Source organism: Oryctolagus cuniculus, chromosome 1 (genome assembly GCF_051225735.1).
Source record: "Oryctolagus cuniculus isolate XC-2025 breed Fujian yellow rabbit chromosome 1, ASM5122573v1, whole genome shotgun sequence".
In the NCBI taxonomy this organism is placed as follows: domain Eukaryota; kingdom Metazoa; phylum Chordata; class Mammalia; order Lagomorpha; family Leporidae; genus Oryctolagus; species Oryctolagus cuniculus.
The window spans coordinates 67,261,712-67,280,519 of NC_142867.1; the positions used below are offsets into that span (position 1 = coordinate 67,261,712).

The 18,808-nt window shown below is 62.5% G+C and overlaps 1 long non-coding RNA gene and 2 other non-coding genes across 3 annotated transcripts; 1 reads left to right on the top strand and 2 right to left on the bottom strand.

Moving 5' to 3' along the window:
* Positions 1 to 460: 460 nt before the first annotated feature.
* Positions 461 to 6,660, bottom strand: LOC108178574 (uncharacterized). Its single transcript, XR_001795333.4, has 4 exons — positions 6,472 to 6,660; positions 3,566 to 3,820; positions 1,479 to 1,744; positions 461 to 839 (listed from the first exon to the last, which is right to left on the bottom strand). It is a non-coding gene; the product is annotated as an uncharacterized LOC108178574 (long non-coding RNA).
* A 55-nt stretch (positions 6,661 to 6,715) lies between these two features.
* TRNAP-AGG (transfer RNA proline (anticodon AGG)) lies at positions 6,716 to 6,787 on the top strand. Its single transcript has one exon. It is a non-coding gene; the product is annotated as a tRNA-Pro (tRNA).
* Positions 6,788 to 7,009: 222 nt separating this feature from the next.
* Positions 7,010 to 7,081, bottom strand: TRNAP-UGG (transfer RNA proline (anticodon UGG)). Its single transcript has one exon. It is a non-coding gene; the product is annotated as a tRNA-Pro (tRNA).
* Positions 7,082 to 18,808: the final 11,727 nt, after the last annotated feature.

Below are 18,808 nucleotides of genomic sequence, written 5' to 3' on the forward strand. Positions count from 1 at the left end.
GCTGGCAGCTGGAGCCCCACTGTGACAGTCCTGGGAGGCGAGGCCTGGTGGCAGGTGCAGAGGTCACGTGGCCACCTAACCCCACCCTTGTGAAGGGGTGATGTCCTTCTCCAGACACTGGGGAGGTTCTCTCGATGCTGCTTTGGGTCTGGGGGCCCGTGGCGCCCACAGAGATCAGCCTCTCGTCTGCGTCCTGCACCCGCGCTCCTTCTGCCAGGCCTGCTTGTCCTCCGCTTCTCTGCCTAGATGACATGGCCCAGCACAAGGCCAGGCAGATGCCCGCGCTGTGTGCTTGGATTTCAGAGTTCAATGACCCTGTTTTCTTCATCAGGCACCCTGCCTCGGGTATTTCGTCAGAGCAACAGAAAGCACACGAAGATGCCTTCCTGATGCTGTCATTGAACCCCAGCCCAGGGGCTTCTGCCCGTCCGGCTCCCTGCAGGGCAGGGCTAGCACTGTGTTTCTTCTTCTTTTCAAAAAAGATTTATTTGTTTATTTGAAAGGCAGGGTTACAGAGAGAGGGAGAGGGAGGGGGGAGGGGGGAAGGGAGAGAGAGAGAGAATCTTCCATCTGTTGGTTCACTCCTCAAATGGCCACAATGGCTGGGGCCTGGGACTCCATCCGGGTCTCCCACTTGGGTGCAGGGGCCCCAGCACTTGGGCCATCTTCCGCTGCCTTCCCAGGGGCATTAGCAGGGAGCTGGGCCAGAAGTAGAGCAGCTGAGATGTTGGCGACAGGCGGCTTAACCGCTGCTGCACTGCCATGCTGGCCCCCTGCATCTGCTTCTTGTGGGTGCACGGTGTCTGCTTCCTGGATGTCCAGCTGAGGTCTAGCGAACCCTTGTGGGAAGGAGAGGCTGTCCGCTACCTCCCCTGACCCCGAGGCACCTGGCCTGGGCTCCAGGTAGGCCCAGGAGGCAGGAATCTGACTTCCAGGTTGGGCTCTGAAACCAGAGTCCATTTCTGAACGCAGCCTTTCCTTGGCCTGCAGCGTCCAACAGCTTTCGTGTCCGGGCCACAGCCAAAACAGAAAGCGAAGGAAAGGGAAAAGGGCAGTGCTGCGCTCCAGAGTGGCCCCAGCCCCGGGGGGCCGGCCTGGAAACTGCTCTCCGTGACGTCATGGGTCCCGAGGTCCCCCCCCACCCCAGGCTGGGCTGCGGGCCATGCACCCCGCCCCCCGCCTCCCAGGGCTATGTGAGCAGCTCGGGTAGGCAGTGGCTCCACTTACAGGCCTGGGAGCTGGGAGGGAGCCAGCCAGAGGGTATACTCTGGCCCTGGGGTGAATCCCTGATCTGTGTCTTTTCTGGGGAGCAGGAGTTCAGGGTGTGCAGCGCCCTGCCCATGGTCGTTCACACAGCTAGCGAGGGGCGGCCTCGGGCTTGACCCCTGACCTCTGACTGAGTCCTGGGGCTGACCGAGGAAGGGAAGGCATGGTTCTTGCCCAGTCTGACCCAGGCAGGGTGGAAGTGGCTCCATTACCTGTACATCACCACTATCCAGCTGACAGAACCAAGGCTCAGAGAGGGGCAGGGACTGGCCCGAGGTCACACAGCCAGTCCCAGGACCCTGCGGGCAGCTGTCGTCCGTGGATTGCGGCTGGAAGCATTTCCCACCTTGTCCTGCACTTAAACAGTTCCATTCGGGCGGAAGCTCTGCTGTTCCGGAAGAGACGCCAGGGCCTCCCAGAATCCGGTCTGCGGCAGTCTTCCAGAATCTGCTGTCAAGGCTTGTTCCTCAGGGAACAGCTGTTGGCAAAAGGAGGCGAGATATTGATTATGGCTGGGCGTGGGGGGAAGGTGGCCTAGGCAAGGGAGAGTGGGGGAGGTGTCTCGGGAGGTGTATTTCTGTGCACTCTTGCCTAGCAGTGTTTTCTACAGGTGTGTCATTTTTAAATAGATCTGAACGTGCTGAACTGTTTAATTGACAGTGGTCTGGAAGCCAGGGCTCTCTCAGCCTGCCTGGCCGGGTGACCCTGGGCAGGTCCCCACCCCTGTCTGGGCTTTTCTTAGAAATCCCAGTAATAAAGTCGCCTTGGGAGAGGCGTAGGAACCCAGAGGCTGTCTCCCTGGCTACATACACAGCTGTCCAGCTCTGCAGGAGCCTTGGGAACCTGGCTAAGGCGAGAATGCTGCCCCCCCCCCGCCCCGGGAGGGAGGTGTCCAGAGAGGCCCCCTGTGGCCATGTCTGGAAGGTGGAGTGGGGGTGGGGTGTTCCTGGTTGCCAAGTTACTTTCTGGTCTCGCCCTCCTAGCTCCCCTCTGGTCTCCAGGCCTCGGGGAGGACTCCCAGCTCCCCAGCCTGGAGCTATCCTCCAGCCCTCGGCCATCTCTCTGCCAGCCCTGAGCTAGACCTCTGGGTGGCGCCGGGGTCCCGGGACGTCAGGGCTGGAAGGCCCTCAGTGTGTGCTGATGGTGCACACACTGGGAAACTGAGCCCCAGAGGTTTGCAGAGAGGCGAGAGGGTGCTGCACTGGGCCTGGGCCGGGCCAGGGCTTTCTTCAGTCTCCTCTGCTCTGCAGCGCTCCCCAGAGGCCACTCGGAGCCCCCGCCACCCCCCCCCCACGGTGGCCACCTCCCCTGGTGGCCAGGTCTGCGTTTGCTCTGTGCTCTGCAGCCCTGTCTGGGGTCATTCCCACCAAGCAGGTGGGCCGTGGGGAGCAGCCGCTAACGAGCTGCAGGCGTCCTGGGCAGTGCTGGTCTTGCCTGGCGGATGCGCTCCTGATTGCAGAGGCGGGGCCCGGCCCTTGGGGATGGCTGCAGGGAAGCAGGGGGGACGCCTTCCCACCCAGGCTAGCTCCCGCCCTGGACGCAGCAGGTTCACCGTTTAATCTCCAGATCCTAGGCTGGTGCGGCTCTTTCTAGATCAGGACAAGAGCCGGGAGGCAGGAGGATAAATGCATTTGCTCCCTTGGGAAAGTTATTTCTTCTCTCAACCGAGGCAGCAGCAGGGAGCAGGAAGACAGAGCAGTGGGTGAGCAGTTAGGGGTGGCCAGTCCCTGCCACGCTCTGGGCTGGCTGCAGATGTCGTGGCCACCAAGCCTCACAGGCACCCTGCAGAGCAGGACTGTCCCCCGTCACTTCACAGGAGAGGAAAAAGACACTCAGAGGGGTGAGGCGACTTGCCCAAGGTCACACGGCCCCTGCATGGTCAAACCGGGATTCTAGGTTTGATGTCTATCGGGGTGAGGCTCTTCCCAGGAAAAATCTGGGATACCTCCAGAAGACCAGAGTGGCTGCCGGACTCTCAGCGGCCAGGGTTCCAGGCCCCCAGGCCACCTTTGGAGCCGGCTGGCTCGCCGAGCATGACAAGGCAGTGGATCTCACGCACGTCTACACAACGCACGTGCGGTCTCCTCTCAGGTGAGGCAGAGCTCACGGCCATCAGCTCATCCCCAGGGTGGGGCTTTCCGCCATTCAGCCAGAAAGAGCTTGGATCCCTGAGTGCTGCCTCTCGCTGGCTGTGTGACCCTGGCTGGGTCTCTCCCCTTCTCTGTGCCTGGGCCCGTTTTCCCATCTGTGGAAAGGCGCCAATAGGAGTTCCGCTCTCGTGCGGTTGCTGTGACATTACCTGAGTTCCTCCTTGCAAAGAGCTCAAAGCGATGTCTGGCACAGGGTTACACCCAGCACGTGGGAGGCTCGCGTTGGGCGCAACCTTGTGATCAAGCGCTACTTTCTCTGAAGTACGGATGAGGACACGCAGGCCGTGCAGTACAGGGATCCTCAAATTCGGGGTGTGTCCGAAACACGGAGAGTCTGCTGAAGTCGCCAGGGCTGGGCTGGGCCCCACCGCCTGGCTTTGGGCTCCATGCGTCTCAGGTGGGGCCTGAGAAGGTGTATTTGCAGTAAGTTTCCAGGTAACGCTGCTGCTGCTGCTGCTGGCCTGGGACCACACCTGAGACCACTGCGGGGGTGGAGCTGCGTGTAGCTGTGTCCGCCGGCCCGGGGCCGGCTGGGACAAGGAGCTGGCAGCAGGGCCAGAAACGATTAGATCATGCTGGGAGCCAATGAGTGAGAGCTGCTGGGAGCCAGGAAGGCTCTCTGACCAGCAGCCCCTGGGCTCCAGGCTTGCATCGCTCCCAAAGCCCTGTGGACCTGAGCCCGGCACCCTAAAACAGCGGCGGGGGTGCTCGCCCTCACTCCAGGGCTCTGCAGCCTGCACAGGCCACTTGCATAGAAGGCCCGGACGCCCCGCACCATGGTGGCTGTGGCTGGTGCTGGCCCGGGTCCTCATGGCATTCCCTCGCTGCTGCCCCTCTCCCCTCTGGGCACCCAGGGCTGTGGTCCGTCCCTGTCACTTCTCTCTTGAACCTCATTTGGGAAGATCAGCGCCACCCTGTCCCCCACGCCTCATGGCAGAGGGCAGTGTGCTGGCCGCGGCCACAGGTTGCATAAGGGGGCCTGTGTCCGGGCTGCTCACCTCCCACTGTGTGTCCAGTGGTTTTCTATTTCAGTTGCTGTAAAAATATCACCTTTGATCTCTGCTCGTGGCTCTCAAAAAAAGAAGAAACCACTGTCGGCCTGGATTTGCATTCTCCCCTGGCCTGCCTCCCCTCTGCCCCTCTCCCCTCCTCTCCGTTCTCCCTCCAGCTCCCTCCCTCCTCTCTGGCTCCCGGCACCCTGGCTGGACCCTGGCAATCCCTTGGCACTCCCCTCTGTGCGGGTCTCCCCCAGAGCCCCATTTGCCCAGCGAATGGTCTGAACAAGAGACGGTGCAGGAAGAAGCGCCTTCCCTCCTTCCTCTCCCCAGCCCCTTCCTTCTGCTCCCTGGGCCAACAGCCTCCAAGACCCCGCGCGTGGCCATGGCCGCTGCCAGGCACAAGGTATCAAGTCACAGCCCTGTGAAGCATCTGGGAACTCTCGGGTCCTCCCCGGAGGAGAGCAGGAGCAGCTAGCGGGGCCTAAATGTCTGTATCACACCATGTGCTGGAGAGCCCAGGAGCTGCCTATATCTGCCCGGAGGATGGCCTCATATCCCACCTCCTGGCTCGGCAGGCACCCAACCCCCAACACTCGCCTGTGCACCTCTCCTCCAGTAAGCTCTGGCCAGAGGCGCATGCACACACACACACACGCCACGCAGCCGGGCCACCCCTGGCTTCTCCACCACATTCTAGAGCCTACTCAGTCTGTGCTGAGGCCTCTGAGCCAAGCCCTTCAGGTCGGGAAGTCACCAACCAGTGACCCCACACCACTGTCCCACCAGCCCTCTGCCGGGTGAGGGGGTCTCTGAGGGTCTCGGATGCAGCAGAGGGGCCAGAGCTGCGCCAAAACTTGGCAGGTGGGCATCTTATGCCAGTTGGAAGGGTGAACGAGCCTCCAGCCTTGTGCCTCTGAGCCCCGCCCCCCCCCCCCCCCCCCTTGCGCTGTGCCTCTGTGGCCTCGGCTTTTAGAGACAGCACACACTCCTCTGCAGCTCAAGCGCGCCTGCCCAGGTGCTGACATGGCCGCTACCTTCCCCGGAGAGTCCCCTCACACCCGTGGCAGTGGAGACCCGGACACCAGGTCCGAGCAGAACCGGCAAGGCTGGGGCACCCCTGATGCAAGGAAGCAGATCCAGCAAGGTGGGCGTCAAGGTGGAGCCAAGAGCAGCTGGTGGGAGCGGGGCGGGGGAGCCCTCCCATCCCGCCCAGGGCCCGTGGGGACTGTCCGGGCGGAAGGCAAGTCTGGGGCCACGGCCGCCTGGGCAGAGGATGTGAGGCCCTGGGTGTGCGGCCAGGCCACAGGCTCGCCGGGCAGCGACCGCACCCCGCCAGGGCCCAGACGGAGCTTGCAGAGCAGCCCACAGCCCTGGGCTAGGCAGAGGGCGCAGCCCGTGTGGCCGCTGCCGGGCAGGGGGTTCAGGAGGCAGCCTGACTCATCAGTGTCCCCAGGGGCCAGCCCAGGGCTGGGCAGAGCCGGCGCCAGGGAAAGCGCGTGGTGGAGTGAAAGAAGCTTTACAGACGCGGCCAGCTGGCCGGCTCGGGGCATTTCTTCCCGCCCGCACCCTCGGGCCGGGGGCAAAGCAAGTGTGAGGGTCCGTGCGGCTCCCCGCGTAGCACCCGGCTGTGGGAGTCGAGTCTCGGCCTCACGGCCCCAGGGCCCATAGTGAGACCAGGCTGTGTGCGCGTGTGGAACGGCCTGGCCGGGGGCTGCGGGAGCGCGGGCTGGAGCTGGCGGCCGCGTTGCACCCGGGGGCTGCCCTGCTAGGGACCCGGGGAGCCGGCCGGCGGGAGTACCCCGGTCTCCCTGTCTCTGAGTGTCTCTGGCAGGGCCGCTCCCCTGCAGGGCCTGAGCCGGAGCTGCGCCCAGGTTCGGCAGCGGAACTGCGGCTGCACGCCTCAGCCAGCCCTGTCCGCCCGGCGTTTCGGGCCACAGCTCGGTGGCGTCCGGCTGCCCTCGCCTACAGCCACCCGTCCAGGAACCCGGGGTCAGGGACACGAGCGCCTTCGCCCCCTCCGCCGGACCCCTGGCGCCCCCAGCTGCCTCAGTCCCGACCTGCTGCCCTCGCCCCCGGTGCCGAGTGAGCCGGGGATCCCCGCGTCTGCACACGAGCGCTCCCCCGAAGCCCGGCGGCCGGGCCGGGGTGAGTCTCGGCGCCCCGGACTCCACAGGGCGGCTCGGGGTGCGTTCACCGAGGGCGGCCGGAGAGGCAACTAGGAAGGCCCACGACGGAACTGCATAGGCGCCGGGCCACTATTCACTCTACTTAGAAAGTAAACTTCCAACACTGTCGAGCGGTGGCTCGTTGGTCTAGGGGTATGATTCTCGCTTAGGGTGCGAGAGGTCCCGGGTTCAAATCCCGGACGAGCCCTGTTTTTATTTTACTTTTTTTCTTTTATTTTTCTCCCTTTTCGGGGTCTCCGTCTCTGGATCCCTTTAGTGCGTTTCTGGTCTGAACGAATTGCGAGATGCAATACGGCTCAATTGCAATCGGCGATTCAGCTCGTTGAAATCGTATCGTCGCAGCCCACGTTTCTGAGGATCGTAGACGAGCAAGTTGCGTGTGCGAGGAAGGAAAAAGTCAGGAAAAGAGGGGCTCGTCCGGGATTTGAACCCGGGACCTCTCGGACCCAAACCGAGAATCATACCCCTAGACCAACGAGCCGGCTGCTGTAAAACCTCAGCTTGGATGCACTAGAGAGCGATGCCGGCGGAGCATGCGCGTGCGCCTGCGCACCGCGCTCGGGGGCTTTGTCCAGCCGCGAGACCGAGCCGTCCCGGCTCTTGGAGTCGGCTGCCCTGTCCTTGCGGCCGGGGCGTGCGGAGCCCCTGCCCTGCCCGGGAACGCCCGCCGCTGCTCCCCTGCCTCTTCGCGCCCCTGCCAGTGCGCTCCGCGAGGCCTCGCCGCCATGGCGGGCCCCGAGGGTGCTGCCCCGCGCTCCCCGTCGCTCCGGGCTCGCGGCGGTTTTCGCGCTGGCGCTCAGGCCGCGGCCCGCCGTGCGGCGGGGTTCGGTCGGCGCGGGCAGAGCGCAGGGGCCGACGCCCGGCCTCAGCGTGGTGGGCAGAGGCCGCACCGAGGACCGCGCCCCTCCGCAGCTCTGAAACGAGGGAGGCGCCGGGGCGAGCAGGGACGTCGCTCCCGGGTGCCCGTGTCGCCCCCGGCGCGCCCCTGCAAGTGACCCTGCCTCTGCCCTCGGCCCCGGACCACCAACATCTCCCTTAAGTCCCCGTTCTTCTGCTCCCCAGCTCCATCACGGGGTGGGGCTGCGCTGCCAGCCGGAGGTCTCCGGCCCTCGGAGTGGGGACCGTGGCAGTCACCTCACTCCCGGCCCTCCATTGCATTCTCCCCGTAACCCGCATTTTGCTGGTGCGCCCGAGGATCGGAGAGGCCTGGCGTCTCTCCCAAGGTCGCTCAGCTGCGAGTGTCTGAGCAGGTGGCGGGCATCTCTCTCCCTCGCTGCCCCACTCTCCCCACGGACTCCTCGCATCAGATTTATGTTCGCACGTGTTTTCCAGGAAATGTCTGAAATTGTGGGGAACGATTCAGAAAGCCAAGGGCAGCTCTCAGCGTTCCTGCGTCCCTGAGTCACTAACCCCGGCTTCACTCCTGGCTCTCTTGCAGTCTGAAAATGACAAGAGTGCAGCGGGCGCAGCTGGGCCCCCACTTTCTGCACATTCCTGTCCGAGCGCTGCAGAGGGGCCGGCCCGTGCAGCGCCTGTGAGTGACACGTGAGCGGCGCCTGAAGGAAAGGGAAGCCCAGTGCCTCACCGTGTGCCGGCGCAGCCTGAAGCATCTTACAGACGCCTGGTCAGCAACCTGGGGGAGCGCATCTTCTGCTTCTCCCCATTTCCCGGGGAAGGAAGCTGAGGCCACAGCGGCCGAGGGGCTTGGCCAGGCGCGCAGAGGCAGCGGTTGCCGGGGCTGGGCTCGTTCAGCTCCCCAGCTGGCTCCCAGGGAGGCCCCGGGCTGGTGAGCAGCGCCCAGCCCCTGTGGGTCTGGACCCGTCTGCCCCACACCAGAGCGCAGAGCTCGCTCTATATCCCAGCCTTGGAAAGTGCTGGCCCCATCCCTTTGTGAGGCTCACGCGCTGTTGTTCTAGGTCATTCCCTGCCTCCTCCGACCCCCCCCCCCCCATGGACTTTCTCTCTTCCAAGCACTTCTGAAAATGCTGCCTCTTGCAGGAAGTCTCCCCTGCCTGCTCCACCCCACATCCCCTTCCTCCGCTTTCCTCCCCCACCCTCCTCCCTCCTGGGTCTTGCTTTCGGTGACATCTGCTTGTTCCCCCGCCACCCCAGACGGGGAGCTCCTGAGGGGCAGAAAGTGTGCCCAGTCCCTCCCTGGGCTTTTGATTGTGAGCTAAGTGCTCCAGAGAGGGAGAGACCAACAGCGTGTGTTCGTACAAATCACTGCCTCTCTCTGGACCTCCCTGTGTAGACGGGGATTGTGACCCCTGCCCACCCCACAGCCGTGCAGGGAGGGCGTGGTGAGGACGGAGCTGTCCTCTGTGTCCCCAGAGTCACAGTGCATCACCGCTCGCTCGTCCTGGTGCCTTTTCCCTTCTGCTGACCTCTGCCCCAGAGGTTCCCCGTGGCTCTGGTCCCATCTCCAGTCGCCACCGTGGTGTGTGGAGCTGCACGTGTGCCTGCTGTGTGGAATGCCTGTGCTTCCGGGTCTCAGCTGACAGGGGTCTGGCAGGCCCGCCTGGGCCAGAGGACTTCCCGGGACTCGCAGGGCTCCAGACCTTCCCAGAGACAGGCAGGAGCCCCCACAGGTGGCGTGGTCACAGGGGGCATCCTGTGACATAGAGCAGAGCTGGCGGGGGGGGGGGTCTCAGAGCCCAGCCGCAGGTGCAGGGACACCTGCCACACCCCGATCCACTGCCAGGCGGCTTGCTTTTCTCCACACACGTGCTGCCCTCCTGCCGCTGCCAGCGCAGGCCATACCTCCTGTCACCAGGACTATGCCCCGGCTACCTCCCTGGTTTCCTCTGTGGTCCGTGTGCAGAGTGGCCACAGTTCTCTGCCCTGAGGATGCAGAAGAGCCTCAAGTCCTGTCCTGGGGGCAGCTCCAGGCGGTCCCATTCGCCCTGTGCCCAGGGCCTGGCCCTGAGGGAGCTCCCTGCCGCCCCATGCCCTGTCCGCCAGCTCAGCAGAGGCGGGGAGCAGCTCTCACCAGCTCCCAAGTCCTGCCGGAGCCGCCCTCTGGGCAGAGTCTGGGGGCCAGAGGGTCCCGTGCAGGGCACCTGCCAGGCCGCACCCAGGACTGCAGATGCAGATCAATCATTAACTCCTGGCCGCGGCTCAGGAAATTGAAAGCCGCTTGAGCTCTCCCCCCGCCCCAGAGTGGGTTTCTTCTCCCATCCTCCTGGAGCTCTGGGGCGCCCACACGCACACAGAGCCGCTGTGCGGCCTTCCTTCGCCTTGTAAACGGAGCCCGTGAAAAGGTAGCTGTCCCGGAGCAGTGGGGACACGGAGGCGGGTGCGTTTGCCAGGTGGCGTGAAGGTGGACACCTAGCCTTTTGTTGTTGTTTTCTTTGTTAACGTTTATTTATTTATGTGAAAGTCATAGAGGGAGAGATCTCCCATCCACTGGTTCACTTCCCAGCAGCCAAGTTGGACCAGGCCAGAGCCAGGAGCCAGGAGCCTCCTCTGGGTGCAGGGACCCAAGCACTTGGGCCGCCTTCCACTGCTTTCCCACCCAGGCTGGAAGCTGAATCAGAAGTGGAGCAGCTCCGAGCCCTACTTTAAAAAAAAAAAAAAAAAGATTATTTATTTATTTGACAGGTAGAGTTACAGACAGTGAGAGGGAGAGACAGAGAGAAAGGTCTTCCTTCCGTTGGTTCACCCCCAAAATGGCCGCTACGGCCGGAGCTACGCCGGATCTGAAGCCGGGAGCCAGGTGCCTCCTCCTGATCTCCCATGCGGGTGCAGGGCCCAAGCACTTGGGCCATCCTCCACTGCCCTCCCGGGCCACAGCAGAGAGCGGGACTGGAAGAGGAGCAGCCGGGACTAGAACCTGGTGCCCATATAGGATTACTGGCACCGCAGGCGGAGAATTAGCCAAGTGAGCCACGGCACCAGCCCCCGAGCCCTATTCTTTCCAGCATGCCCTTCGAGATGCTGGCAGAGCTGTTGTCTTCATCTCTTAGGGTTGGGGTAGACAAATCTAGAGGTTTTAAGTTGTTTGTTTGTTTGTTTGTTTGTTTTTTAGGCAGCTATGGAATCTTCTCATTGATTTATTTACTTATTTTCATTTTATTTGGAAGGGAGAGACAGACACAGAAAAACAGAGAGCTGCCATCCACTAGTTCACTCCTCAGGTGCCTGTAACAGCCAGGGCTGGGCCAAGCCAAAGCCACCTCCAGGAGTCCCCTGTGTGTGGCAGGGACTAAACCACGTGAGCCATCTTCTCCCTGGGTTGGCAGGAAGCTGGATCAGAAGTGGAAGAGCCAGGATTTGAACCCAGCACTCTGATGTGGAATCTGGGTTTCACACAGAATTTAATGGAGCTGCGTGTTGGAAAAGAACAGCTCTCGCCCCTGGCATGGAAGGGGCACCTGAGCAGTTTGCGGTGCGGGGCACCCAAGGGAGGGAGGCACTTGGCCAGAGGCGTGGCAGTGGCAGGGCAGGTGGGCGGATGGCAGGTCTGTGGGGGGGGGGGGTGTGGCTGGGGCGCGGCGGGGCAGGAGAGGGCAGGGGTGAGCCAGTCCTGGAGACATGGGGCCTCCAGCGAGGCCTGTCCAGTCTGATGGGGGAGACCGCCCTGTGCCCACACATGATGCTCAGGGCTCTGACAGGACTGTAGGGTGAAGTACAGGGGGCTGAGCTCTGGGGTTGGGGGATCGGGGGAAGAGATTGGCTGGGGAGTCAGGCGCCCTACAGTGAGGATGCAGGCAGAGGACTAGGGTACCCTGCCCTGCCCTGCCCCCCCCACCAGCTTAGCTGGACCTCCTCTCCCTGCCACCCCCCAGCCTCCCTTTGCAGTGCACCCTAGGATGGCACTTCTGGAGTCCAGGCCCTCGGGGCAACGTCCAGGTTTCCCACAGAGGCTGGGGAAGACCAAGGCCCGAGTGAGCCGAGCCCTGCTAAGCTTCCCAGCCTGCAAAAGGCAAGGTAAGGTGAGGCCAGGGGCGGAGGGGCCCAGCCGCCTCTTCCGGATGGGGCGGGCGGAACTTCCCCAGATAAGGGCCCGACAATGGGGGGCCATGTGGTGCGGCCAGCTCCCGGGTGCAGGAAATGAGCAGCCTCCGCACCATTAACCCGCACAGCCCGCGGCACCCTGGAGAAAGGCGACCCGGTGTGGGGGGTGTTCCCAGGAACCCCACACGCTGTCACAGCCACCTCCTTCCTGCAGCCTGTGCACAAGCAGGGGATGCGTGGAGGGGCAGTGGTGAGGGTCGCGGGGAAGAGGGGCGACACTCGGGGGGCCCCAGCGAGTGTCCAGCCCCTTCCAGTCCCTGCCCCCCCCCCCCGCCCACCCCCAGGCTCTTGCCTTTCTGCCCCTCTCTGCACAGTGCCCCTGCACACATGCTTTATCCTAATCCGGAGGCTTGGATGTCAGGGTTTAGGCTCAAGCAGGGCTGTGGTGGGGAGGAGACCCGGGCTCTGCCCTGTGCCATCAGGGCCTCAGATTCACCTTCTGTGTCCTGAGGTGTGGGACCACCCAATGACTACTGTCCCATGTGGTCAGTGTCAAGGCGGGTGATGCCAGGGGACCCCCTCAGGTCCCCCTGAGCCCCACCTTCCTACAGACTTGCCGTGCAAATCCAGGCAGATCCCTTCCTGCCTTGGCACCTTGATCTTCCTGTCTGTAAAATGGGTTTGTCCAGGCAGCTCCCAGGAATTCTGTGACACGTCCCCCGCTCTGCCGCGGGGAAGGCTGGGGTTTACCAGCCGGCCCCCACCCCAACCGGGGACCACTGCCCTCACTGCCCCTCCCCTTGCCACCAAGGACAGGACCTTAGATCTCCAAGGCCAGCCCACTCATTCAGGTAGGGAAACTGAGGAAACCCAGGCTGAGAGTGTCTGAAAGCCACTGGGGCAGCACATGGCAGAGAGTCTGGAACCCGGCCTCCTGCTGCCCACACCCCCTGGCTGTGGGGCACTCAGCTGGTAGGGCCATGACACATGGACACATACAGACACAGACAGGTTAACATCCAGCCTGGGGGAGGGCATGGGGGTGGGGGCGCCCCACGGGGAGAACTCTCCTGTGCTCCAGGTCCGGATCCTCATCTGCCTTGCCCTGGGGGCCCGTGGAGCTCTCCCCCTGCTCCCCAAGCCTGGTGCACCCACACTGCGGGAGCTGGGAGGACTGGGAACCTGAGCCCCACGCCCATACGATGGGTGCTTCCAGGGCCTCCCCTCCAGAGCAGGTACCCTGACACCCCCAGCCCCGACTCTGCCATGCCATGTCTGCTGGTAGAGGGCCCGGAGCTGGCTGTGGGCAGGGACCACCCGGAACCTGCCAAGTTCATCAACTGCAGCAGTGCCTGACTAACACGGGGCAGAGGGCGGCTGCAGCTGCTACTCGCCTTCCATGTGGAAGCCCTCCCTCCTTCTGTGCCCCACCTTGATCCCTGGCCACCTCTCTCCTCAACCTCAGGCCACCAGAGGCAGAGATCAGGGCCCCCTTGGGGGACCCCTTAGGCCGCACAGATTCGCTCCCCTTCCTGCCTGTCTCCAGTCCCCACCCACCCTGAAGCTGCTGCCCCTCCCCCTTCTGCCCACCTGCCACAGCCTAAACGTGGCTCCGTGCAGAGACCATGTCCCTAACCCAGTACCCTCATTCCGCATTTCAGCTCCATGACCTCACTGGATACCATTCCCCTAGGAATGTGGCAGGCGGCATCAATCCCATTTGACAAGTGGAGAAACCAAGACCCAAGACCATGCCACCACCACAGGCAGGTGGTGGAGCCTGGGCTGTGTCCGCATCCTGTGGTGCCTGTGACTGCTGTGAGTAGGGACAGCCACCCTCACGCCCCACACAGGAGAAGGGGCAGGGCGGGGACTCGAGCTGGGAAAGGATGGGGTTCGGAGGCCAGGCATCGCCCTGAATGTGGGTGCCTTCTCCACTTCCTCACATGCCTCTCCAGCTGCCCTCTCTCCAACCGCTGTCCGCTGCACACCCCAGACTCCAGCGGGCCCAGCCTGGCACCATGGCTGCCACCTGGGGAACCCTGGCCACGCCGGGGCCCCTGCTGAGCTCCACACGCATCCTCTCATCTAAGGGTCATGGCAGCGCCACGAGGGGCAGGCACCGTGATGCCCCACTTACAGGTGTGGAAACCGAGGCCTGGAGAGGCCAAGTCCTGTCTCCAGTCCCAGGAGGCACACGCCGGCCTGAGGAGCAGAGCCGCTCCAACCACCCTGCCATCCTGCCATGTGGCCAGCGTGGCTCATAGGTGCGCCCCACACAGGTCCACCCCCTGCCAGGTTCTGGAGCCACCCCACAACTCCCAGACTGCCCCTGGGGACCGAGGGCTTCCAGCTCCTGTTGTGTCCCAGGGGAGACTCCACCTGCACACCTGCAGCCGCTTCCCCTGGCCCCTCCTCTGCCCACTCCAGTTCTCTCTGTTCCCCTGTCTGGGAGCTCAGTGCTGGAAGGGCGGGGACGCCCGAGTCCAGCCCCACTGCTAGGAGAAAAAGATGGAAGTTCTGTGACAGCCGCGAAGCAGCCCAAAACCACCTGGCCCGGGCTCCCTGGGTCTACCCCCTCCCCCTCGGACTCCTCCTCCTCTACTTAGCTCAGCTCTCTGGGGCTCCACGCTGGGGTTGGGTTCAGCCTGGTTTTAACGTCCTGAGAATGACGAGGCTCCCACCTCCCCCAGGATGATGTCCCAGCTCCTTGGCCTGGCACGTGAGGACCCAGCCCTGCCACCTGTTCCTATGGGTCGCCCCACCCCAGCCAGCTTAAAGCTCCAGTGCCTCTTGTACATCTCAGCTCCTGCTGTTGCACCGCTGACTGCGCATGAGCAAGCCCCTACCTCTCAGCATCACCAGATCGACACTTCACCTTGCTAAACAGAACCCAGAGAGGGCCAGGGACTCGCCTGAGGCCGCACCGTGCAGGGGTGAGGTGTTGCCCAGCTGAGGGTTCTGCAGTCTGCAAAGCCTCCTGCCCTCCCTGCACCCCCGTAGTGGCTGAGAGGAGACCCCTGGTGTCCCTTGTGTCCAGATGAGCAAGGGGGGCGCTGGAGGGGAGGCTGCACAGCTATGGAGTGGAAGGACCAGAACAGACCCAGGTCTATCTGCAGCCAAAATCTTGGGCTCCTTGGGGTTGCAGTGTTGTGAATGTGAGCAATGGCATGGTTAAAAATGGTTACAATGGGGACGAGTGCTGTGGTACAGCAGGTGAAACTGCTGCTTGTGGTGCTGGCATCCCGTGTGGGTGCTGGATTGAGTCCTGGCTGCTGCACTTCCGATCCAGCTCCCTGAGGAGGCCCAAGTCCTTGGGCCCCTGCACCCACATGGGAGACCTGAGGAAGCTCCTGGCTCCTGACTTTGAATCGGCTCAGCTCTGACCATTGCAGCCATCTGGGGAGTGAACCTAGCCGATGCCCAGCTGCTGCATTTCTGGGGAGTGGACCAGAGGATGGAAGAACTCTCTTCTCCTCTCTGGGCCTCTTTGCCTTTCAAATACACACATACATAAAAATCCTTAAAGAAAAAACCTTCAAGGACACCAGGAGTTGCCAGGCACTGGGTGAGGTGGCAGCGATGGAGGAAAATAACCCTGATGGGAATGGGTTCTCCTTTGTCCCCATACCAGGCAGCAGCAAAGGACAGCCCACACTGAGATTGTACTCTGTCACCACTGGTAAATTCTGCCCTGTGTATTTCAGCATAGTACCTTCTTTTTTAAAAAATTATTTATTTATTTGAAAGGCAGAGTTACAGAGAGAGAGAGAGAGAGAGAGAGAGAGAGGTCTTCCATCTACTGGTTCAGTCCCCAAGTGACAGCAATGGCCAGAGCTAGGCTGAACTGAAGCCAGGAGCCAGGAGCTTCTTCTGGGTCTCCCATGTGGGTGCAGGGGCCCAAGGACTTGGGCCGTCTTGTACTGCTTTCCCAGGCCATAGCAGAGAGCTGGATCAGAAGAGGAACAGCCAGGACTGGAACTGGCACCCGCATGGGATGCCGGCACTGCAGGTGGCGGCTTTACCCGATATGCCGCAGCGCCAGCCCCCTAGCATAGCAACTTTTTAAAGCAGCAGATGAGGGAAAACAAGCTGTAGGAGCACTGTGATCCAAAATGGGGAGCAGCAACCACAGTCATTCACTGAACACCCCCGAGCTGCCAGACCCAGGAAATGATGGTGGGCCCCAGGGCAGTGGAAACCCCACGTCAGCAAGCCCAAACCCTGGGCTAGTGCAGCCCTCCTAGAAACGGCCAAGGAGGGTGGGGCACGGCGAGACGGGCTTTCAGGACATGGGCAGCACGGAGTCCCGGGGGGACAGAGGGACGTCCCCGATGTCTGCCTGCCCACCCCTGTGCCTGGTCTGAGGGGAGTGCTCCCTGAAAGAGCCCTGGCGGGAGGTGGAAGCTGGAGGAGCTGCCTTGCCCTCTCCCCTCAACTTCACCTCCCTGGACCGGAGGTGGCTATGGGACCCAGCTCCGCCCATCAGATGCCCTGGCAATGGCTTTGTCTTGAAGGAGTGACCACCTGCTGCAGATGCAGGGAGCCGTTCCCATGGGAGGCTGAAAGGGAAAGCAGGGAGCTAATTCATTCTTCAGGGACTTTGTACCGAGCGCTCACAACGCACGGAGAACAGAGTGCAGGATGAATGAGTGAGGGCCGAGACTCGCGGGGCTGTCAGGGAGTGGTTCTGGCCGGAGACCCCGTGAAGCCCACCGGCATCCCATTCAGAGGCCAGGCGGGGGTCTGGCCCCTGCCAAGCGCCCGCCCCCTGCAAACCGGGATTTGTGCTGCAGCCCCGCGGCCGTGATGTTGCCCAGGCCCTGTTTATTCATCTGGGCGGGCCAGGCTGGGCTCTGGCCCGTCTGTCCTGTCTGCACGCGCGGTAACCCCACAGGGTGAGGAAGACGGATGCCTTGGAGTTACTTTGCATGAAATTGCTGCGGAAAACTCCGGGCCACATTTGACTTCACCTCTTGTTCCGGCAGAATTTGTTATCCTGACATGGCGGCCGCTGGAGGCCTGCAGGAGCAGATGTTCCTGGTGGGTGGGGGTGGGGGGAGTCCCCAGGCAGGGAAGGCGGCAGCAGGGGCAGAACCAGGGCACTGCTACTGCCAGGCATGCACAGTCCTCACACACACTCACACACACACACACACACACACACATGCACCAGCGGTCCTTACAACTGTGCACAGCCCATGGCGCCATATCTGGGCCTTTGCTTCCCTGGGAAGAAGATCGGAATGCAGCCACACCAGAGGCACCGGCTGAATGAAGTGATTCAGGGCGGGCACTTAGCACAGTATGTGGCCTATGCAAAGCCTCCGTGAATGTTGGCTGTTACTCCCCAGGAAAGGACTGGCCAGGGCCTGGCGCTGTGGGGCGGCCAGTTAAGCTGCTGCCTCCAAGCCGGCGCTGGCTTGAGTCCTGGCTGCTCCACTTTCAATAGATGGCATAAGTGCTCGGGCCCTGCCACCCACGTGGGAGACCCAAATGGAGTTCTAGGTTCTTGGCTTTGGCTTGGCCCCACTCTGGCTGTTGGAGCCATTTGGGGAGTGAACCAACGGATGGCAGATCTCTCTCTCTCTTGCTGTGTAACTCTACCTTTCAAATAAATAAATAGATCTTAAAAGAAGTGATTGTCCAAGAGAGATTATGAAGCAGGGAGTAGATGCAAACTCTGTACATGTTCTCTGGCCCCCCACAGGCAAAGACATGGAGGGAGAACAAGAACTGTTACTGGGCAGCCAAACCGGAAGGGGGCGGGAGGGGGCAGGAGAGGTCAGCAGTGGTTGGTTTGCAGCTGTGTCACTCCAGCCTCTGCCTCTGTGGCTCGGCTGCTGCCCTGGGCCCCTGCATCTTGTCCTCTCTCACAATGCTGATCCAGGATGGCCTAATTACAGTGGCAAAGACCCTATTCCAAAGAAGGTTGCCCTCGCTGGGGTCAGGACAGCACATGTGAGCACAATCATCCCACAACAGGCCCCCGTGGCCCCCTCTAGCACCCAGCACCTCCCCAATGAGGAATGCTCCCTGCTTTGGGTTGGAAGCTGTCTGGGAATCACTGTATTTGGGGGAACACAGCAAGCCCCAAGCGTCAAGTGGCTGTGACCAGCAGAGAAAGGGCTGAGGCCATGACCCATGGTGGAATGGGGGGGCTGGGGCTGGGACAAGCGTACTGATGTCGGAAGGTGGTTTTGACACTCCAGAGAGGAAGGAAGGCAGGCAGCCCGTCAGTGCAGCAAGGTGGCTTCTGGGGAAGCAGAGCCAGTGAGTGAAGAGGCGGGGCAGGCCAGCGTGGGCACCAGGCGCTCCCGCCTCTCCCCCTCTCCCCCTCTCCCCCTGGCTGCCCAAGGGTCACAGGAATGGAGGGGGCTCTGTCCTGTGCGTTCCCTCAAGCTGTCCCATTTGGAATGGACAGGGATGCGGTGGCAGCAGGATGGGTGGCCCCAGACGCCCGTGGTGAGGGCATAAACATGTCTGTGGTATTAAAACAAATGGCCACTCGTCCCACTCTGCCCAGGGCAGATGTCCCGGAAAACCAAGGCTCTTAAGGGGTGATAAGAGCTGCCTGATGGGAGTGCCAAGGGGTACTGGAATTTGCAAGCTTCTGGAAGGCTAGGTAGCACCAGATGGGGGTAGAGAGAGGGTGTATCTGGGTAGAAGGGCAGCGAGCCCAGGTGTGGACATATGTTAAGGGCGTGGCCCCGAGCGCGGGAGAAGGGAGAGGGATGGCGCAGTGAACTCCAAGGCCAGTGGGCGTCGGAGTTCGTGCCCGAGAAGCCGCGGCCGGTCAGCAGTCCTGTTCAGACAGGTGGGCGAGCTCCGGCCCAAAGGGTCATTCCGCTGAAGGACACGGCGTCTGTGGAACTCCTGCACGCCGGCGAGGGCCCTTGGGGTAGGAAGTGCAGCCAGGAGCTGAGGGGGGCAGGACCGGGACGTGCCCATCACCGCCTCAACCACAGCCCTGGCTGCATCTCGCCTCCACTATACCACAGCCGTCCCTGACCGCCAAACCCCACAGCACGAGGACACGTGACTGGGCCAGCCAGGGTCACGTGTCCACCCTGCTCCAATCAGGAGCCAGGGTCACGGTCGGGCAAACATGGCTGCCAGGGTCTCACCTTTCGGCTCCCGGGTCAGAGACAGGGTTGGGGGCACAGGCAGCGCAGAGGGCAGCCACGTGGTAGTAAACGCGAAGGCCAATTACAAGGAGAAAAAAGGTCTCCACGACACGTTAAAAACCCCA